The sequence below is a fragment of the Puma concolor genome, chromosome D1, assembly GCF_028749965.1.
Source record: "Puma concolor isolate L17-30 chromosome D1, mPumCon1.1.hap2, whole genome shotgun sequence".
Lineage (NCBI taxonomy): Eukaryota > Metazoa > Chordata > Mammalia > Carnivora > Felidae > Puma > Puma concolor.
This window is the reverse complement of record NC_141676.1, coordinates 32,788,521-32,807,077: the sequence shown is the minus strand read 5'-3', so window position 1 is coordinate 32,807,077 and position 18,557 is coordinate 32,788,521. Positions and strand designations below refer to the sequence as shown.

At 38.1% G+C, this 18,557-nt stretch overlaps 1 protein-coding gene across 3 annotated transcripts in view; it reads left to right on the top strand.

Moving 5' to 3' along the window:
- METTL15 (methyltransferase 15, mitochondrial 12S rRNA N4-cytidine) overlaps positions 1 to 15,207 on the top strand; it is a 295,673-nt gene extending 280,466 nt beyond the window's left edge. For all 3 annotated transcript variants that reach the window (XR_015240948.1, XR_015240947.1, XR_015240946.1), the window contains one exon: positions 13,308 to 15,207. The gene's annotated coding sequence lies outside the window, so the exon portion shown is untranslated. The remainder of the gene's footprint in view (positions 1 to 13,307) is intronic.
- The last annotated feature ends 3,350 nt before the right edge of the window (positions 15,208 to 18,557 follow it).

The window sequence follows — 18,557 nt, the reverse complement described above, 5'->3', positions numbered from 1 at the left end:
CTGTGACCAAGTCATCAAGTTTCCGGATGGCACCTCCCTCCTGAGTTTATCTCAGATGTGGCTGTGTTTCTAACCCCTCACTTCTGAGGGACTGCAGCTTTGACCCACTCAGACCTTCTGTGGGAGGGTCTCACTGAGAAATGGGTGGGTGTCGGCCACACCCAGGAACAATCACAGGACTGTGCTGTGGCTGATGCCCAGAGACTGTGGCTGGGTGCCAGCCTACCCCAGAAAAAGTTCACATGATTATATACCAGCAATGTTTCAAGGATTATGGAAAATCATAGCACACATCTGGCACCAGGCTTCACCCTTAATGACCTTGTTCAACACTAGAGAATGTGGTTGTTCTTTGGGGTCTGCTGGGACCTTTGCCTGTGGGATTGCCACACAGCCTCTACCAAATGTCCCCCTAGCAGGAGAACCATCTCTCCTTGTGTGGCCTGAGGACCCCCACCCCCAACCCCCAGACCTCACTCTCTGCTCCTGGGGATTTGTCCTTACCACCAGAGCACCACCAGGTATCAAGCTGTGGAGTTTCAGACTCTGCCCTCCCTCTGTTTATAGAATCTTAATGTAATTTAAACCCTCTCCTTTCTCCTTTCTCCCTTTTTTATTCAGTCCCTTGGGCTGTTTCCCCTTTTCACTTTCTCTTCAGCTGCTTTTGGAGGGAGGTGCTTTTCCCGTACCCTCCCCCATCTCCATCTTCTCTCCACAAGCAAAAACAGCTCCCTGCCCCCCGCAGCTTCTCTCTCCTCCAGTCCACCTCTCCGCACCACATACTTGCGGAGTTCTGTGGTTCAGGTTGTGGAAATTGTTGTGTTAATCCTCAAATCAGTTTTCTAGGTGTGCAGGATGGTTTAGTGTTGATCTGGCTGTATTTCATGGATATGACACACACAAAAAAGTCCATGCTGTAATGCCATCTTGGCCTGTATAAATCCCACAAATCTTAATATAAGTTAAGTGCAAAGATTTTGGGATGAGACTGGTCCACTTTAAAGAAGGTAAATAACGGGGTGCCTGGGTGGCTTAGTTGATTAAGTGTCCAACTTCAGCTCAGGTCATGATCTAACAGTTCATGGCTTCCATCCCCCCCACTGGGCTCTGTGATGATGGCTCAGAGCATGGAGTCTGCTTCAGATTCTGTCTCTCTCGCTCTCTCTCTCTCTCTCTGCCCTTTCTCTGCTCGCACTCTTGTATCTCTCTAAAAAATAAATAAACATAAAAAAATAAAGAAGGTAGATAACTTTTTCAAATCTACTTAAGTATTGCATAACTTTTAAAATTTTACTTAATCTTATGAAGACTATTTTGTAATTCATAAAACAAGACTAATATTCATAGTACTTACTCCATAGAGTAGTTTTAGCCATTTTAACATACTAATATATGCAAAATGGTAAATTAATTGCGTGGTATATAATAAAAACTCAATAAATGTCATTACAAATGTACACATAAATATAAACACATACAGATGCACACAAACAAACATAATTTTATATACCTTCTTATCTTTTCTGTCTTGGTAATCAGGTTTTCCTTCTCCTACGGACTTCTGTTATAAATGCTAAACTATGAGAAACAGGAAAATATCATCCAGAATTGCACTGTGCAATATTGTAGTCACTACCCATAGGCAATTAGCTGCTGAGCAATTGAGATATGGCTAGACCAGACTGAGATGTTCTGTAAGTGCAAAGTCCACACTGGATTTTGAAGATTATGGAAAAAATAATTTTGAAGAATATGGGAAAAAAAAGTATAAACATCTCAGTAATTTTTAATATTATTTACATGATGAAAATATATTTCTGATATGTCCAATGGTTAAATATGTTATTTAATAAACTCATTACACTCTTTGACAAAGGCAACTATACAGATTCTCTATGATGACATTGATGGAATGTTCTTCCCAAAATAATTATGTTTCAAGCCATTCTTCTGCTTCCTATTCCTGCACTTTCAGTTGTATATGCCTGACATTTCTGTTTGGATCCCACTGTCACCTTAAACTCACCATGCCCTAAACCATATTTTCATTTTCTTCACGACTATATCCTATTTCTGACTTTCCTATTTCTGTTCTATTCTTATTGCTCTCACGACCTCACCTCCACTTGCCTGAACCACGTCAATAGACTTTCATCTGAGAGATTTCTATTACTTGACTCCTTTCAATCCATTCTGCTTACCAAATCCAGATTCATATTTCTAAAAACATCACTTAATAGAAAAAATTATATTCTTCCTTTAAAAAACTTTCAATGATACCAATTTGCCTGTAAGATAGGATCTACCTCATTTAGCCTGGTATCATCCTGGTCTTCTTTCTAATTTCTTGGTCCAGATCTCTATTCTAGAAAATACTAATTATTCTCTATCCTGCAAACACAACTTCCAGGGATTATATAAATGTGCTAAGCTGCTTTGTACACAAGAAAAAGAGTAGGTTTTGCAAGTTGGTGGGTTGAGAGAAGAAGAGATTTCATTTGGGGACATATAGAAGTTGATATGCCATTTAGATAAATTAAAACTTCCTTCTGAACTAACTGATAAGAAGGGGCTCTCATTCTAATGAAAATTGGAGTTAGAGAAAGGTATAGAATGGGTAGGGTCATTTGTCAATTTCTCAGACCATGAGCTTCTCATTGTACTACAAAAAATGTGCTGACTGTAAGAAGGTGATGCTTCAGATTCACAGGTGTTTAGGCAATTACTCTGGGTTATTTTTCCAGGAAAGAAGGAGGTTTTGAGTTCTACCTTCAAAATACACATCTCTATGAGTTTACTGAGATAAATGGAACTTCCCATGGTCTCAGATGGTATTAATATTTCCCAGGCCTTGAACTTGTGGACTTTTTTATGATTTACAAATAGCTCTCATGGTCATTAGCTCATGGAATTGTCTCAAGACCATGAGATTGATAAATTGCAGACAGCATTATTGCCATTTTGTAGAAAACCTGGATACAAAAGTTAGCTGACTTACTCGAGGACATAAAACTACATTTTGACATTAGCTTCCATTGTTCTTTGTGTGAAAAATGCAAAAATTACTTATCACCTGAAGTGTCCAGTCTTGACCTGTGGAGAAGTAGATTTTGCCTGGTTTATCTATAAGAATTAGTTTTTTACTTGCAGAGGTGAGTTTCCCCTGGGGAATCCATGGCAAAGTTTTCATTATGTACACTATTCAATTATTATTTACATTGGTTTTTGGTTGAGGGAAAAAATAATATCCTGCTAATTCTTACCTTTACAATTCAAAGAAGTTTGACATATGCAGTAATCCAACCTTCGTTTCCAAATGTTTATTTTTTATTATAAAAGTAATGAATGTTCATTATAGTAATATTAGAAAATCCAGAAATGTGAAAAACAGAATTTATTTTTATTTTTTTATTGAAGTATAATTTGCACATAGTAAAATGCACAGATATTAAGTGTACAGTTTGATTAGTTTTGAACAGTATTCTCACCTGTGTGACCCACACCCAAGTCAAGATATAAAACGTTTTCATCACCCAGCAAGCTCCCTGATATCCCTTTCCTATCTATCTTCATGATTTCCTTCCCCACCCTAGGCAACCCCTGTTCTGATATCTATCAGAAAGGGGAAATTCAAAACAAAACAAAATAAAACTTAGGTCCTACCATTTACTGACAATCACTGCTTAACCCATCAACTTTTGACACCACTAATAGTTTCCTCTGTAAAACCCTACAGACTTGACCCTACAGACCCTACAGACCCTACAGACCCTACAGACAAGACCCTACAGGCTTGACTTCTATGGTGTGGTACTCTCTCATTATACCTCTCACCTGACTGGCTGCTACGTTTCTCTCTCTGCCCTATTCTCATCATCTTCCTAATCTGTTTGAACAGAGTCAGTGCTTGACTCTCTTGTATTCCTTATTTGCACACTTTTCATAGTGATTTCACCAAGTCACATGGATTTCAGTGGAGGACAGTTCTGAAATTTCCATCCATAATCCCAGCCCATCCCTTGAACTTGGGTTCTATATCCAACTGCCTCAACATTCTTGCGTGAATGTCTAACTATCATCTCAAAGGTAACATGCCCCAAATATAAGCCTTGATTTGTACTTTCCAGCCTGCTCCTCCTCAGTGTCTCCATCTCAGAAAATGGTAACTCCAGTGGCTTGAGCCAAAAGGCTGGAGGGCATTCTTAACTCTACTCTTTTTTTCATACCATACAATAAATCTGTTAGGAAATCCTGGCAGCTCTACTTCAGAGTATATAAGAGAATCTGACAGATTCTTACCACCTCCCACATTAACACCTGAGTCCAGTCCACCTCCAACACTGTTCCCCTGGACTAATGCAGTAATTTTATAAGTGGTTGACCTATCAGCCTGTAATCTATTCTCCAACCAACAGGTAGACACAATTTTTTAAAATACAGAAGGTTTCTCCCAAGCTGCAATCATTCTTTACATTTAATTTTAGATTTTGATTTTTTTTACTCAATACCATAACAGAATTTTTTCATGTCATTACTCTTTATAAACATAATTTTTAATGACTGCATTGTTACTATATGGAGATATACGCCATGATTTACTTATTCACCCCCTTATCATTGGACATTTTGACGATTATTTTAACTATTATTAATAACACTGCAAAAAATATCTTGCTGCATAAAGTCATCCAGTCTCCATAGTTACAATACTGGATAGATGTCCAGGAATTGCTAGGTTAAAGGCTATAAACATTTTGAGGCTGTAGCTACGTATTGTCAAGTTGTGTTCAAAAAGAATAGACCAATGCTCCCACTTGTAGTGCTAACAATAAAGAGATTTTTTTCCCCTAAATTAGTTGAATTTTATTAACAATTTTATAGAAGATGTAAATGAAAGATCAATATAAAGTGGCTTATATTTATTGGGCTTTAACAAAATAGCTTATGTAAAATAGTTCATAGTTTATTTGATATTGCTAATTATAAGTCAGTGCAGATAGTACTTCTGTACTGTTTGCCCACAGAATTGGGATACCATGTAATGAAGTTGTTTAGATCATGAGGCTTGGAAACATAAAGACATGGGTTTGATTAATGACTTAATCATTTAGTGGCATGAATTTGAAGTTGCTTAACATCTTTGAACCTCAATGTCTTCATCTATAAAATAGGGATAATAAAATCTGCCTTGCAGCAGTGTTGTGAGGATTAACCAAGATAGTGTACATAAATCACTTAGCATGAGGGTGACACTCACAAATGTTATCTCCTTTCTTCCCTTCCAAATTTACCTTCTTTTCTAGGTTAAGATTCCCACACTAGCACTATCATACACAGACATGAATTGCAAGTGAGCCATTTCTCCTGCAGCTTACTGAACTTGCTGAACTCCTAAGAAAATAAGGAAAATTATATCTGCTTTTTTTTTTTTTTAAACAAGAATGGACAAGCCAGGGACATTGCTCAGAGCAAGGTAGACAGCTGTCATGTCAGGATGTGAGCAGCATCAGGTCAGACCAGATATGACTAACTGGCCTGAATCCTGATCTTGAAGGGATGGGGTTACAGATGTGATGGGGGTAGCCAGGAGAAACAAGCTGAGGGGCAAAACTGTGGTGTTTCCAGAGATCAGAACCAAGTGGGAAGTAAGTGTTTGAGGTTGTCCAACATGGATGCAACTCCTGGTGGTTAGGAACAAATGAGGAGGCAGGAATCCTGGGAGTGAAACTCATAAGTCATGGTATGAACATTAGAACTCACTTTTAAAAACTTTTTCTTTGAGGGGCGCCTGAGTGACTGTTAGTGAAACATCTGACTTTGGATCAGGTCATGATCTCGCAATTTGTGAGTGCGAGCCCTGCACTGGGCTCTGTGCTAACAGGTCAGAGCCTGGAGTCTGCTTCAGATTCTGTGTCTCCCTCTCTCTCTGCCCCTCCCCCGCTCATGCTCTGTCTCTCTCTTTCACTAAAAAAAATTAAAACTTTCCCTATGAAATAATTTTTAATTCGTAGAAAAATGGTAAGATTAGTAAAAGGTAGTTCTGTAGACCCTTTTCCATACTCACCATCTATGAACAATTTTGTCATCTTTGTGTCTTTATCATCTTTGTATCTTCTATGTATCTAATGTATCTATGTATCTATGTATGTATCTATCATCTATCTATTATCTATCTATTTCTTTATTCCCTAATTATTTAGTGTCTGTTTCCTAAGAACAGAGATTTTCTCTTACATAATCATAGTCTAGTTATCAAATTCAGGAAATTGAATATTAATACAGTACATTGTAACTTCATTTATTGGCTCAGTAATGTCTTTTACAGCATTTTCCCCCATTGTATGATCCAGTCTAGGATCATGTACTACATGTAGTTTCCATGTCCCTTTAGTATCTGGAATGTGTCTCAGCCTTTCTTTGTTTTCACATGACATTGACATTTTTGAAAATTACAGGGCAGTTATTTTATAGGATCTCTTCAATTTGCATTTTGTAGACCTCATGTTTTGAAATTGCTTCTGAACTGCCATTTTCTTGCCAGATATATTAGACTCTGTATCCAGATAGAGTTAGGATTAAGGATTCTAGGTATAGCAGGACATGGTGGGACATCTGTGCCTATGGAGAAGCAACAGCCATTGAATACAAGTTAGGCCATTTGGGTCAGGTGGAGTTCTTATGCCTGAGCCAGAGTTGTAAGCCTGAGTCACAGGACCAGAAGGGATCTTGAGGGGTCACCAAGCCAATGTCCTTAGCTTTCAGCAGAAACACATTTCCACTCACCCAGACACACCAGCCTGTTTTTAAAGTCCTCCAGGGAAAGTAATTCTGTGTGTGCTTCTTGTTAACCCACATGGTGTCACTTGCCCTCACTGTGTGAAGTCTTCCCTGTAAATCAACTAACTTTTTAAGGAGCAGATCTTACATTTTTTTCTCATCCTGTTTTCGGGAAGGACTCACAGTAAGTCACGAGCCCTTCATTATATTTAGAGAATGGTATTTTATCACTTATCACTCAGGTTTGTTTCTTCAGTCCAATCTAAAAGAAGAAAAAAGAACTTAACTGATAACAATTTTAAAATACTGTTGTAATAGCAATTATGGTATACTAACATTAAGTTATCGTGTCAATAACTACATGTTATCACAGCAGTAACACAGTTCATTTTATCATTGGATTTTTTTTTCATGGACTTGACTCCCAAAGGGACACTTTAGAGTATCTTTTCTATTCACTTATTTTTTCTTTTTTATTATAAAAAAATATATCTATTATAAAATACAAATTCAAACATTACAGAAGAATGAAAGAAAAGAGGTAAAGTTCTTTCTTTTTATCCTCCTCACCCTCAATCATATTCCTAAAACTAGTACTTATAATTTTGATATCTGGAGTTTCAGAGTTTTTCTATACACATACAAGCATCTATGTATGCACATGTACACACATAAATACACTCTCTTTAAAAAATAAAAATGGGGGTGCATGAGTGGCTCAGTCAGATAAGCGTCCAACTCTTGATTTCCGCTCTGGTCATGATCTCCTGGTTCATGGGATCAAGCCCCACATCTGGCTCCACACTGACAGCATGAATCCTGTTTGGGATTCTCTCTTTCTCCCTCTCTCTCTGCCCCTCCCCCCACTCATGCTTTTTCTCTCAAAATAAGTAAATATTTTTTAAAAAATAGGATCGTATATTTTCATAATATTTTCAGTGTAAAAATACTTTGTAGAAAATAGAAAAAGAATATAAAGGAAACATATTTTTAAATTACCTGTAATTGCTCTGCTCACCTCTATTATTACTTGGATATTTTTCTCAGAATTTTTTTATGCATCTGTATTACAGTATATTCTGCTTTCTAATATTCTTTTTCTTTGTCAACTTTGAGCATCTCAGGCTATTTAATGTTATTCTTAATTTGGAGCCCTACTGCATGTAGTTCTCTCATGAGGTTTGATTACAAAAGGCAGTGGAAGAAAGCTCAGAGGACAGCAGGCTGGCTGGCAAGGAGTCAGGTGATCAGACATGCAGAAAAGAATTTCCAGAGCAGAGCTCCTAAAAGGGAACACAGCATCTGTTACCCGTGAACCATTTGGTGAACACCACTTCTTGACAGTGTTAAGACAGTGTCTTGAATGTGCAAGGCCAAACTCCTTCATTCATTATGAATTCATCACTATTAGCCATGCTAGTAATGAAACATTGAATAAGACCAGAATGGGCCTTGACTTCCCCCCTTTATTTGTACATTTTATCTATCTATCTATGTATCTATGTATCTATCTATCTATCTATCTATCTATCTATGTATCTATCTATCTATCTATCTGTAATTTATCATCTTTGGTATCTCAGAAAACAATGGCTGGATCTCTTTAGCTTGTGTTCTACTTAGATTTTGAGAATTTTTATTCTCTAGTTTTATACTGTGAATCTTACAAAACTTACCATGGATAACTGTTCAAATCAATTCTTCTTGATGCATTAAAAAGTTTAGAGTCTGGGGTCACCTGGGTGCTCAGTCAGTTAAGAATCTGACTTCAGCTCAGGTCATGATCTCATGGTTCGTGGGTTTGAGCTCCGTGTTGGGCTCTGTGCTGACAGCTCAGAACCTGGAGCCTGCTTCAGATTCTGTGTTTCCCTCTCTATCTGCCCTTCCCCTCTTGCATTCTGTCTTTGTGTCTCAAAATAAATAAACGTTCAAAAAATTTTTTTTTAAGTTTAGAGACTGGATATTATATACTTTCTTGCTGAAAAACTCTTCAGATTCAGAATATCTCAATAAGAGAGAGACTAGAATTCTTGCTTTAGGGGTTAAGATAGATTATGCCAGCCTTTGTTGGTTTCTCATACCTACATATGCCCACCCCTTCAAGGTGACTTAGGCACAACCCTCAATTCCTAAGTCAACCAAGAGAAAAAGATGGTGAATAGTGATGTTCTTCACATTGCTTCTATATTTTGAGTAGAATAAATCTTGGAATTATGTTATGTATCACACCACAGATCATGTGGTGTCCCCTCCATTGTGTCTCAATCCCCCTTTCTGCTAACAAGGCTTGGGATCTGAATGCCCAAGTGCTGACAGGGTTGCAGCAGCCTTGTAATTGTCCCCTTTTCTCAGTTTTCTCACTTTCATCTCAGAATAGGATTTCTCTGTGGGGCCCCTCTTCTGAGCTCTGGTGGGTTGTTCTTTTTGACACTGAAGAACCCCTCATTAGACACTGTCCATTGGGCAAGGATCCTGAGAGCTGCCTCAGTGTTGGCAGGTATCTTGTCTCCATTCTCATTAGCCAGGGCAGAGTTAACTGCTGCATGAGCAGAACTGCACCCACATTCAATTAGCCTCCTGGATTCCTTTAAAGTAATTCTCAAGAGCTTCATTTGTTAAAAATGAACAAATATTTATTGCATGCTCATTATGTACTAGGTGCTTTTCTAGATGTCTAGGATACATTAGTGAGCACAAATACCAGAATCTTGCTCCCCATAGATCTTGCTTTCCAGTGGACACTTTAAGAGTGAGAGATTGTGATGCTGGGGCTGGACAGTTGTGTCCCATCAGAAACAAGGCAGTTCTCCCAGCTATCCTCTCTAGGGATCCATCTGTAACTTCTGCCAATCCTATCCTTTGCTTTTGTACTCTAAGGTTTCCAAATTTGTGTCTAAATCTACCTTAGGTATGGCAGGTCTTGCATTTACAAAATGTTTTCCTCCCCAGTATACTCAGCCCTTATACTGAAAGTTCCTATGGACTAAATAATCCAAGTGTACACTTGAATTTGGTCAAACCAACCAGCTCCTCTTTTTTTAATCAGTTAATAAAAAAGCCTTGGGTCATTGAAAATATATGTGTAATATAACTGCTGTGACAGGTAGAAATTAAGATCATGACACAATGAGAAAATAATCCTTGTGCCTATGGAATTAATTTGAATTTGTGGGAGTGGGAGTGGGGGTTTTAGCCATGAGAAGTAAAACCATGAGAAGTAAAATTCTTTAAAATAAGGAGCCTCTAGAAACTAGTGTGGAGAATAAACTTTAGTTCTCTTTGGAATCGTCCGAGATGCCCTGTGCTTGTTTGTGCTATTTGTATTTCCTTTCTTCTATGTGGTTTCTGGGATCATTGTGCTATTTTAGCTCTTACTTAGCCATACTCCCTGTTGAGATGCTAAAATATCCTGAAAGTGGCGGTGCTGAATTTTTTCATGCCCAGGAGGTGGATAGCACAGGGTTGATTTGTAATGACACTTTACTGTAGAGTAAATTTTTAGCTGTAATGATATTTTGGGCAGCTTGATCCCACCAGATTTGGAGAAGTTTGAATTACCTTAAATAACTAGAACATAGACACTCCTATGTTACCCCTGAGACATGCTCACTGAAGCATGGAAATTAATTCAGATATGCATCCAAGTTTCATTGAATTTTAATCTAAGGGTTTATAGAATTATTTACTGATATTTGGGAAATGAAAGTTATGCCATGAGGAAAGTCTGATTGAAGGTGGCAATAAGAACAACTGTGTAGTTCAATGTTGCTGAACTTCCTGTCCTGGTTAAGGACACTGTAGCAGATTAGCAGTGACTTTATATTCTTTGTTAATCTTGCCATCAAGATGTAGGATCAACTTCCCCAGTCTGAGCCACAGGCCATCATGTGACTGCTTTGACCAACAGAATACAGTGGAGACATAGTGCTCTAGCTCTAACCATTACACTTAAGTGATCTGTAGTTTGTTTTTTTTAATTTTATTTTTTATTTATTATTTTTTTTTCAACGTTTTATTTATTTTTTTTGGGACAGAGAGAGACAGCATGAACGGGGGAGGGGCAGAGAGAGAGGGAGACACAGAATCGGAAACAGGCTCCAGGCTCTGAGCCATCAGCCCAGAGCCTGACGCGGGGCTCGAACTCACGGACCGCAAGATCGTGACCTGGCTGAAGTCGGACGCTTAACCGACTGTGCCACCCAGGCGCCCCTAATTTTATTTTTTATTTTTTAAAATTTACATCCAAATTAGTTAGCATATAGTGAAATGATTCCAGGAGTAGATTCCTTAATGCCCCTTACCCATTTAGCACATACCCCCTCCCACAACCCCTCCAGCAACCCTCTGTTTGTTCTCCATATTATGAGTCTCTTCTGTTTTGTCCCTCTCCCTGTTTTTATATTATTTTTGCTTCCCTTCTCTTATGTTCATCTGTTCTGTGTCTTAAAGTCCTCATATGAAGTAAGTCATATGATATTTGTCTTTCTCTGACTAATTTCGCTTAGCATAATGCCCTCTAGTTCCATCCACATAGTTGCAAATGGCAAGATTTCATTCTTTTTGATTGCCAAGTAATACTCCATTGTATATATATACCACCTTTTCTTTATCCATTCATCCATTGATGGACATTTGGGCTCTTTCCATACTTTGGCTATTGTTGATAGTGCTGCTATAAACATGGGGGTGAATGTGTCCCTTCGAAACAGCACACCTGTATCCCGTGGATAAATGCCTAGTAGTGCAATTGCTGGGTCGTAAGGTAGTTCTATTTTTAGTTTTTTGAGGAACCTCCATACTGTTTTCTGCAGTGGCTGCACCAGCTTGCGTTACCACCAACAATGCAAAAGAGATCCTCTTTCTCCTCATCCTTGCCAACATCTGTTGTTGCCTGAGTTGTTAATGTTAGCCATTCTGACAGATGTAAGGTGGTATCTCATTGTGGTTTTGATTTGTATTTCCCTGTATGAATAATGTTGAGAATTTTTTCATGTGTCGGTTGGCCATCTGGATGTCTTCCTTGGAGAAGTGTCTATTCATGTCCTTTGCCCATTTCTTCGCTGGATTATTTGTTTTTTGGGTGTTGAATTTGATAAGTTCTTTATAAATTTTGGATACTAACCCTTTGTCTGATATGTCATTTGCAAATATCTTCTCCCATTCTGTCGGTTGCCTTTTAGTTTTGCTGATTGTTTCCTTTGCTGTGCAGAAGCTTTTCATTTCGATGAGGTCCCAGTAGTTCATTTATGCTTTTGTTTCCCTTGCCTCTGGAGACATGTTGAGTAAGAAGTTGCTGCGGACAAGGTCAAAGACGTTTTTGCCTGCTTTCTCCTCGAGGATTTTGATGGTCTTACATTGAGGCCTTTCATCCATTTTGAGTTTGTTTTTGCGTATGATGTAAGAAAGTGGTCCAGGTTCATTCTTCTGCATGTCGCTGTCCAGTTTTCCCAGCACCACTTGCTGAAGAGACTGTCTTTATTCCATTGGATATTCTTTCCTGCTTTATCAAAGATTAGTTGGCCATATGTTTGTAGGTCCATTTCTGAGTTCTATATTCTGCTCCATTGATCTGAGTGTCTGTCCTTGTGCCAGTACCATACTGTCTTGATGATTACAGCTTTGTAGTATAGCTTGAAGTCTGGGATTGTGATGCCTCTGCTTTGGTTTTCTTTTTCAAGATTGCTTTGGCTATTTGGGGTCTTTTCTGGTTCCATACAAATTTTAGGATTGTTTTTTCTAGTTCTGTGAAGAATTCTGGTGTTATTTTGATAGGGATTGCATTGAATATGTAGATTGCTTTGGGTAGTATTGACATTATAACGATATTTGTTCTTCCTTTCCAGGAACATGGAATCTTTTTCCATTTTTTTGTGTCTACTTCAATTTCTTTCATAAGCTTTCTATAGTTTTCAGCATGTAGATTTTTCACCTCTTTGGTTAGATTTATTCCTAGGTATTTTATGTGTTTTTGTGCAACTGTAAATGGGATTGATTCCTTGATTTCTCTTTCTGTTGCCTCATTGTTGGTGTATAGGAATGCAACCGATTAATGTGCATTGATTTTATATCCTGCAACCCTGCTGAATTCATGAATCAGTTCTAGCAGTTTTTTTGTGGAATCTTTTGGGTTTTCCATATAGAGTATCATGTCGTCTACAAAGAGTGAAAGTTTGATCTCTTCCTGGCCGATTTGGATGCCTTTTATTTCTTTGTGTTGTCTGATTGCTGACGCTAAGACTGCCAATACTATGTTGAATAATGGTGGCAAGAGTGAACATCCCTGTCTTGTTCCTGACCTTAGGGGGAAAGTTCTCAGTTTTTCTCCACAGAGGATGATATTAGCATTGGGTCTTTCATATATGGCTTTTATCATCTCGAGGTATGCTCCTTCTATCCCTACTTTCTTGAGGGTTTTTATCAAGAAAGGATGCTTTATTTTGTCAAATGCTTTCTCTGCATCTATTGAGAGGATCATGTGGTTCTTATCCTTTCTTTTATTGATGTGATGAATCACATTAATTGTTTTGCAGATATTGAACCAGCCCTGCATCCCAGGTATAAATCCCGCTTGATCGTGGTGAATAATTTTTGCTTCTTCATTTTGGAGGCCTGTGCTGCTGTGTAAGGAGTTTGAATACTCCCTAGAGACACAACATGGAGGGGCTCTGACATCACATAGAGAGGGAAAGGAGTCCAGCTCGGACCACCTTCAGCAGTTCCTGCAAAAGCCAAGGCAAGTGAATGAAGAAGCCATCTTGGAAATGGATCCCCTAGCTCTGTTCACCCCAGCTGATGCCATATGGCTTAGAGATAAACCAGCCAGGTGAGCCCTTCCCAAATTCCTGATCCCCCAGTATGAAATGCTTGTTTTAAGCCACTAAGTTTTGGGCAGTAATAGATTAAGGAAACAGACTTTTTGTTTAAATTTTGGGTTTCACTTTTTAGAAATGATGTTTTATTCATTCACCTATTTAGCCACCTATCCATCTACCAACATTTATCAAGAGCTCATTATATCTCTGATGACACTGGGCTAAGTTCACCAGGAAGTTCTAATAGAGTTTTAGCTTTATATTGTTTTGGCCTCAAAGTATTCAGTTTTACTGTTCAGGAACTGAGAGTTCTTTTTTTATATTTTCCCTTCATTTATTCCAACACACTGAGCACCTCTCATGTTCTAAGCACTGTATAAAGTGTTGGTGAAGCATTGGTGACTAAAACAATATAGTCTATGTGCTCACGAGTCTTATTTACAAAGGAGAAATACAAAAACAAAAACAAAAATGGAACAAACAAGCAAAAATTTTTCTTCCAGTCTGTAAAATAGGACACTAATACAAACCTCATAGGGTTTTCCTGAAAATCAAATGATATGATGAATGTGAAAGCTTTTTGTAGGTAGTTATTGTTTATAAAGGTAAAAGCTTTCATTGAGTCTTTTTTTAAATGTTTATTTATTTTTGAGAGAGAGTGTACGCACAAGCAGGGGAGGGGCAGAGAGAGAGGGAGAGAGGATCCCAAGCAGGCTCCATAAGTGTCAGTCTAGAGCCTGGCGCAGGGCTTGAACCCATGAACTGTGAGATCATAACCTCAGCTGAAACCAAGAGTCAGATGCTTAACTGACTGAGACACCCAGGGGCCCTCTTTTACTGAGTCTTGATGATAGGATCAGTAGCAGAAGACATCAGAGGCAAAACAGGGATTTAACACTCCAAATGAAAATAAGTATATGTCATAAGTGACCATATATTGCAGGAATTATTAATCTAATTTTGCTGGGCCCTTGTTGGACTTCAGTGGATCCAAAGAACTTCTGAAATTATATGCAAGATTATGTGTGGATATGTTATGCACATTATCTTTTGAATGAGAGACCCAATGCTTTTGTTAGATTTTCAAAGGTGTTAGTGATCCTGACAGGTAAGGAACCACTGATTTGAAGAATTAAGGCAATTGTAATATATTAAACTCTTCTAGGCATCAACCAGCCTATGCAGTATTTTTTCTCATAGTAATTTAATCTATACAATCTCTCTAGAAACTGAGACTTAGAGAGGTTAAGTGACTTGTCCAAGTTTCGTATGTAATGGGCCTGGCATTTCATTCCAGCTCTGACTTATTCAAAAGGTCTTTCCACTGTAACATGTTGAGTATTTGAGTTCTTAATTACAAGCCACAGTAACCAATTATGTTGGCTTAAGCAAAAAGGAAATGCACTGAGAAGATACTGCCGCTCACAAATTTTCTGAGATAGAAAGAATGGAGAGCCAAAATCATTCCTATCATTCCAATAGGGACTTTCTAGGGACAAAATATTACCCCTTCAAAAAAAATGTCTGAGGTATAAGCCCAATGCACCAATGGGTTTGCTAGGTGTTTAAAGAAGACCCAAATAAACAGATCCCATCCCCACTTTTGTCTGATCCTGCTCTTTCAATGCAAAATTGTGTTTTTTAAACATTTGTAAGACATGTTTTTATTTTTATTTTTTATTTTTATTTTTTTAAATTTTTTTTTATTTTCAACGATTATTTATTTTTGGGACAGAGAGAGACTGAGCATGAACGGGGGAGGGGCAGAGAGAGAGAGGGAGACACAGAATCGGAAACAGGCTCCAGGCTCTGAGCCATCAGCCCAGAGCCCGACGCGGGGCTCGAACTCCCGGACCGCGAGATCGTGACCTGGCTGAAGTCGGATGCTTAACCGACTGCGCCACCCAGGCGCCCCTGTAAGACATGTTTTTAAACACCTGTAAGACTGCTTATATTATTATAATCCTTAGCATTTATGATTTGTACTGAACTCGCACAAATTTTATCTGTTTATATTTTGGTTCACTCAACCAGTCTGAAAGGTTGATATAGGGGAAGTATTTTCATCCCTGTTTGATCAACAAGGAAACTGAGGCTCATAGATGCTCCTTGACTTCAAAGCTCTCATGGCTGTTAAAGCCTCTCATTGCCCACCTCCTGGGCTTCTTCCTACTAGATGTCCTGTGGACCGCAAGTGCCTCAGCTGCCCACAGAACTGAGGTATTAGGCCTTCACCAGGCAGGCTTGCCACACTCTTCCCTTCTTAGGTGCTATAAGGGGAAGATAGTTGATTGTGTACACTCACATACTGAGCATTGTTGCACAATTGCCAAAAGATTGGCAAGTGTGATGTTTGGTCATTAAAACATAACCTGACAACAATGAAGTGAGATGGGCTGGCATCATGATATGAATTTGTTATCTAGACTTGGATGTTAGTTTCAGGTGACAGTTTTCATAAATATATACATCAGTTATGCTGGTGTTTCAGAGTGATGTTTTTGGGAATATCCAGGCTTTGAAAATCCCCTCCTCAGGGCTTCCAACTATCAAGACCTCACCCTGAATGGGCAGAAGAATATAAGCACACATGAGTGCATCTCCTCACTGAGGAAATGGGGGAGTTTTAAAGCTGCATGCAACGAAAGTCTTCCAGTCCAATATTCTATGGTAGCCTTTGTAGGAAATGCATCCTTTGGTGTCACTGGGGTTCACTGAAACTGGTATGGGTTTAGGTATCAGATTATTCATTTTTGTGAAGTCTCATCTTCAGTCTTCTGTGGGATTCCTTTAGTATCAAATGCAGACATGAACAAATGGCCCTGTTTCATTCCTTTTTTCTTCCAAATAACCATAGTTACCATTTATTGAGTGTTTACTATGATGTAGGGATTGTGATACATAATATCCATAATTATGCTATTTAATATCTAGTGTAACTCTATGAGATAGTTATTATTCTATTCATTTAACTGGAATGTAGATATAGATTGCCCAATATCTTATAGATCCCAACTGGCTTAGGAAGGATTTGAACCTAATTTTTTTCTCCCAGACAAAGCCTGGAATTCTTCATGCCCCACTACTCAGAGAGGAGATTCTGCATGTCTTTTAAGTCAAAATAATAGGAGAGTTCATGGTGTGAAGTGTTCTCATGGTGTGAAGTTGTTCTTCAACTGCCTAGGGCCTTGCAGCAGAAAAAAAAATGTGTCACTGCATAGAAATCCTGGAATACTATATCACTTGGGTCCACAAGTTGACCGCCTATGTTATTTCTTTGATGCTATTCAAAACAACATGTAACCTACATCTGTCCAGAGGTGCTTCCCATCCATCTGCATGACTATCTGTGACTAGAAAAACACATTTCTCTTTTCTTTACACCACTGTAGCTGCAGGACATTTTGGGGGATTATTGTTGAAGGAAGGAAGGATTTCCATTACTGGTGGAAAAAGTCAGGTGGAATGTTCAGAAATTCACTCGTTTATGCAGTGTCTGTTTATTTTTGTTCTTTCTAGGATGTTTATGTTCTTTCTGGATTTTTTAGTTCACCTGACATGTTTATAAACACCCTTCCCATGATCCAGTATTATTGAGATGTTCCTACTTTGATTCTCAACCTGTTTGCTTTGTGTCTTGTTCTTTATCTTGGCTCTTCATCCTTAACTTTTTCTTCTATTGTGTCCTTACCAAACACCAAGAGCAAAGGAAATTTCTCCTATGTACTTTGGTATTCCTTATTCAAACTGTAATTAAAAATTAAATTAATTTAAATTAAGTAATTACTATACTTTTATATAGTGAGTATATATTACTTGATATGTAACTATGTGTTAAGTATTACAATAGCATCTTCAAATTTCACAAACTTTATGAAGTGGACTTTTTAAAATCTCAGTTTCATAGATGAGGAAGCTGATGTCTGCTGGAGTTAAAAATCTTACCCAAGTTCCCACAGGCAGAAAGTGACAGCCAAGAAGAAATAGAGTCAGGATTAGAACCTGTGTCTTTCTAAAGCATATGCATTTTCCACAGTGTCATAGTGCTTTTTTAATTTCAGGCCGAGCAAAGTACTTTGTAGTAATTCCTTATTTCTTATCTTACCATTATTATTGAAGTGCTATCCTCTTTTGGAATCAAGTTGTTCCTATGATCAATTTTAGGAATTGGGAAATTGTATAGGTTGAAAGATCCCATAAATGAATGTTACCCTCTAAAGAGAAAAGCTCTTTAAAGCTGTTGGAATCTGGGCTGAAATAACCAATTTCTATCTATGCTCATGTTAGAAAGGTTTAACCTAGAATAGCTTTTTGAGTGAAGTCATTGACCTCATTTTTCTTCTTCCCCTAAACAGAACCAGTTGGAGATAAGTATGTTTATCCCTTGTCATTTATCCTTGGTGTCCATAATGGTTTTATAGATTAGCTGTTTCATGCCCTTATGTGTACATAAAGAAGTTTCTTTTGGTTTCTGTTGGTGTTAATTTACAGATACCATGATTTCTAGCCAGCATATTAAACACCAAGAAATTCTCTCTGGCACCATGAAACCCATTTATTTATATGTTATTGAGTGTTTTTCAGTGGGACTTGGAGGTGGCAAATTTATTTTGCCATAATAAGAAAAGTTCAAAGACACACATGTTAGTCACATTATTAGTATGTGTACAGTTAACTGGGCATTTACTTTTCCCTTGACAACAACCTTACATGGTATTATTTTGGAAGTGAGTAGTCATTAATTCATCCAACAAATAGTGGACTATATTTTATGGGAACTGTGATTGATATATAGTCTTAGCTCTCAAAGAGCTCAGGGTCTAGGAGGGAAAGATAGATCAAAAGATAAATTACACAGATCATGGAGATATGTTTTACAGCACTGTGGATGTTCAGAGGAGTGGAAGGCTAAGTCTTTTAAATGAGTAAATGGTATGGAGAGGATTTTTCCCCTAAATAAAGGGGACT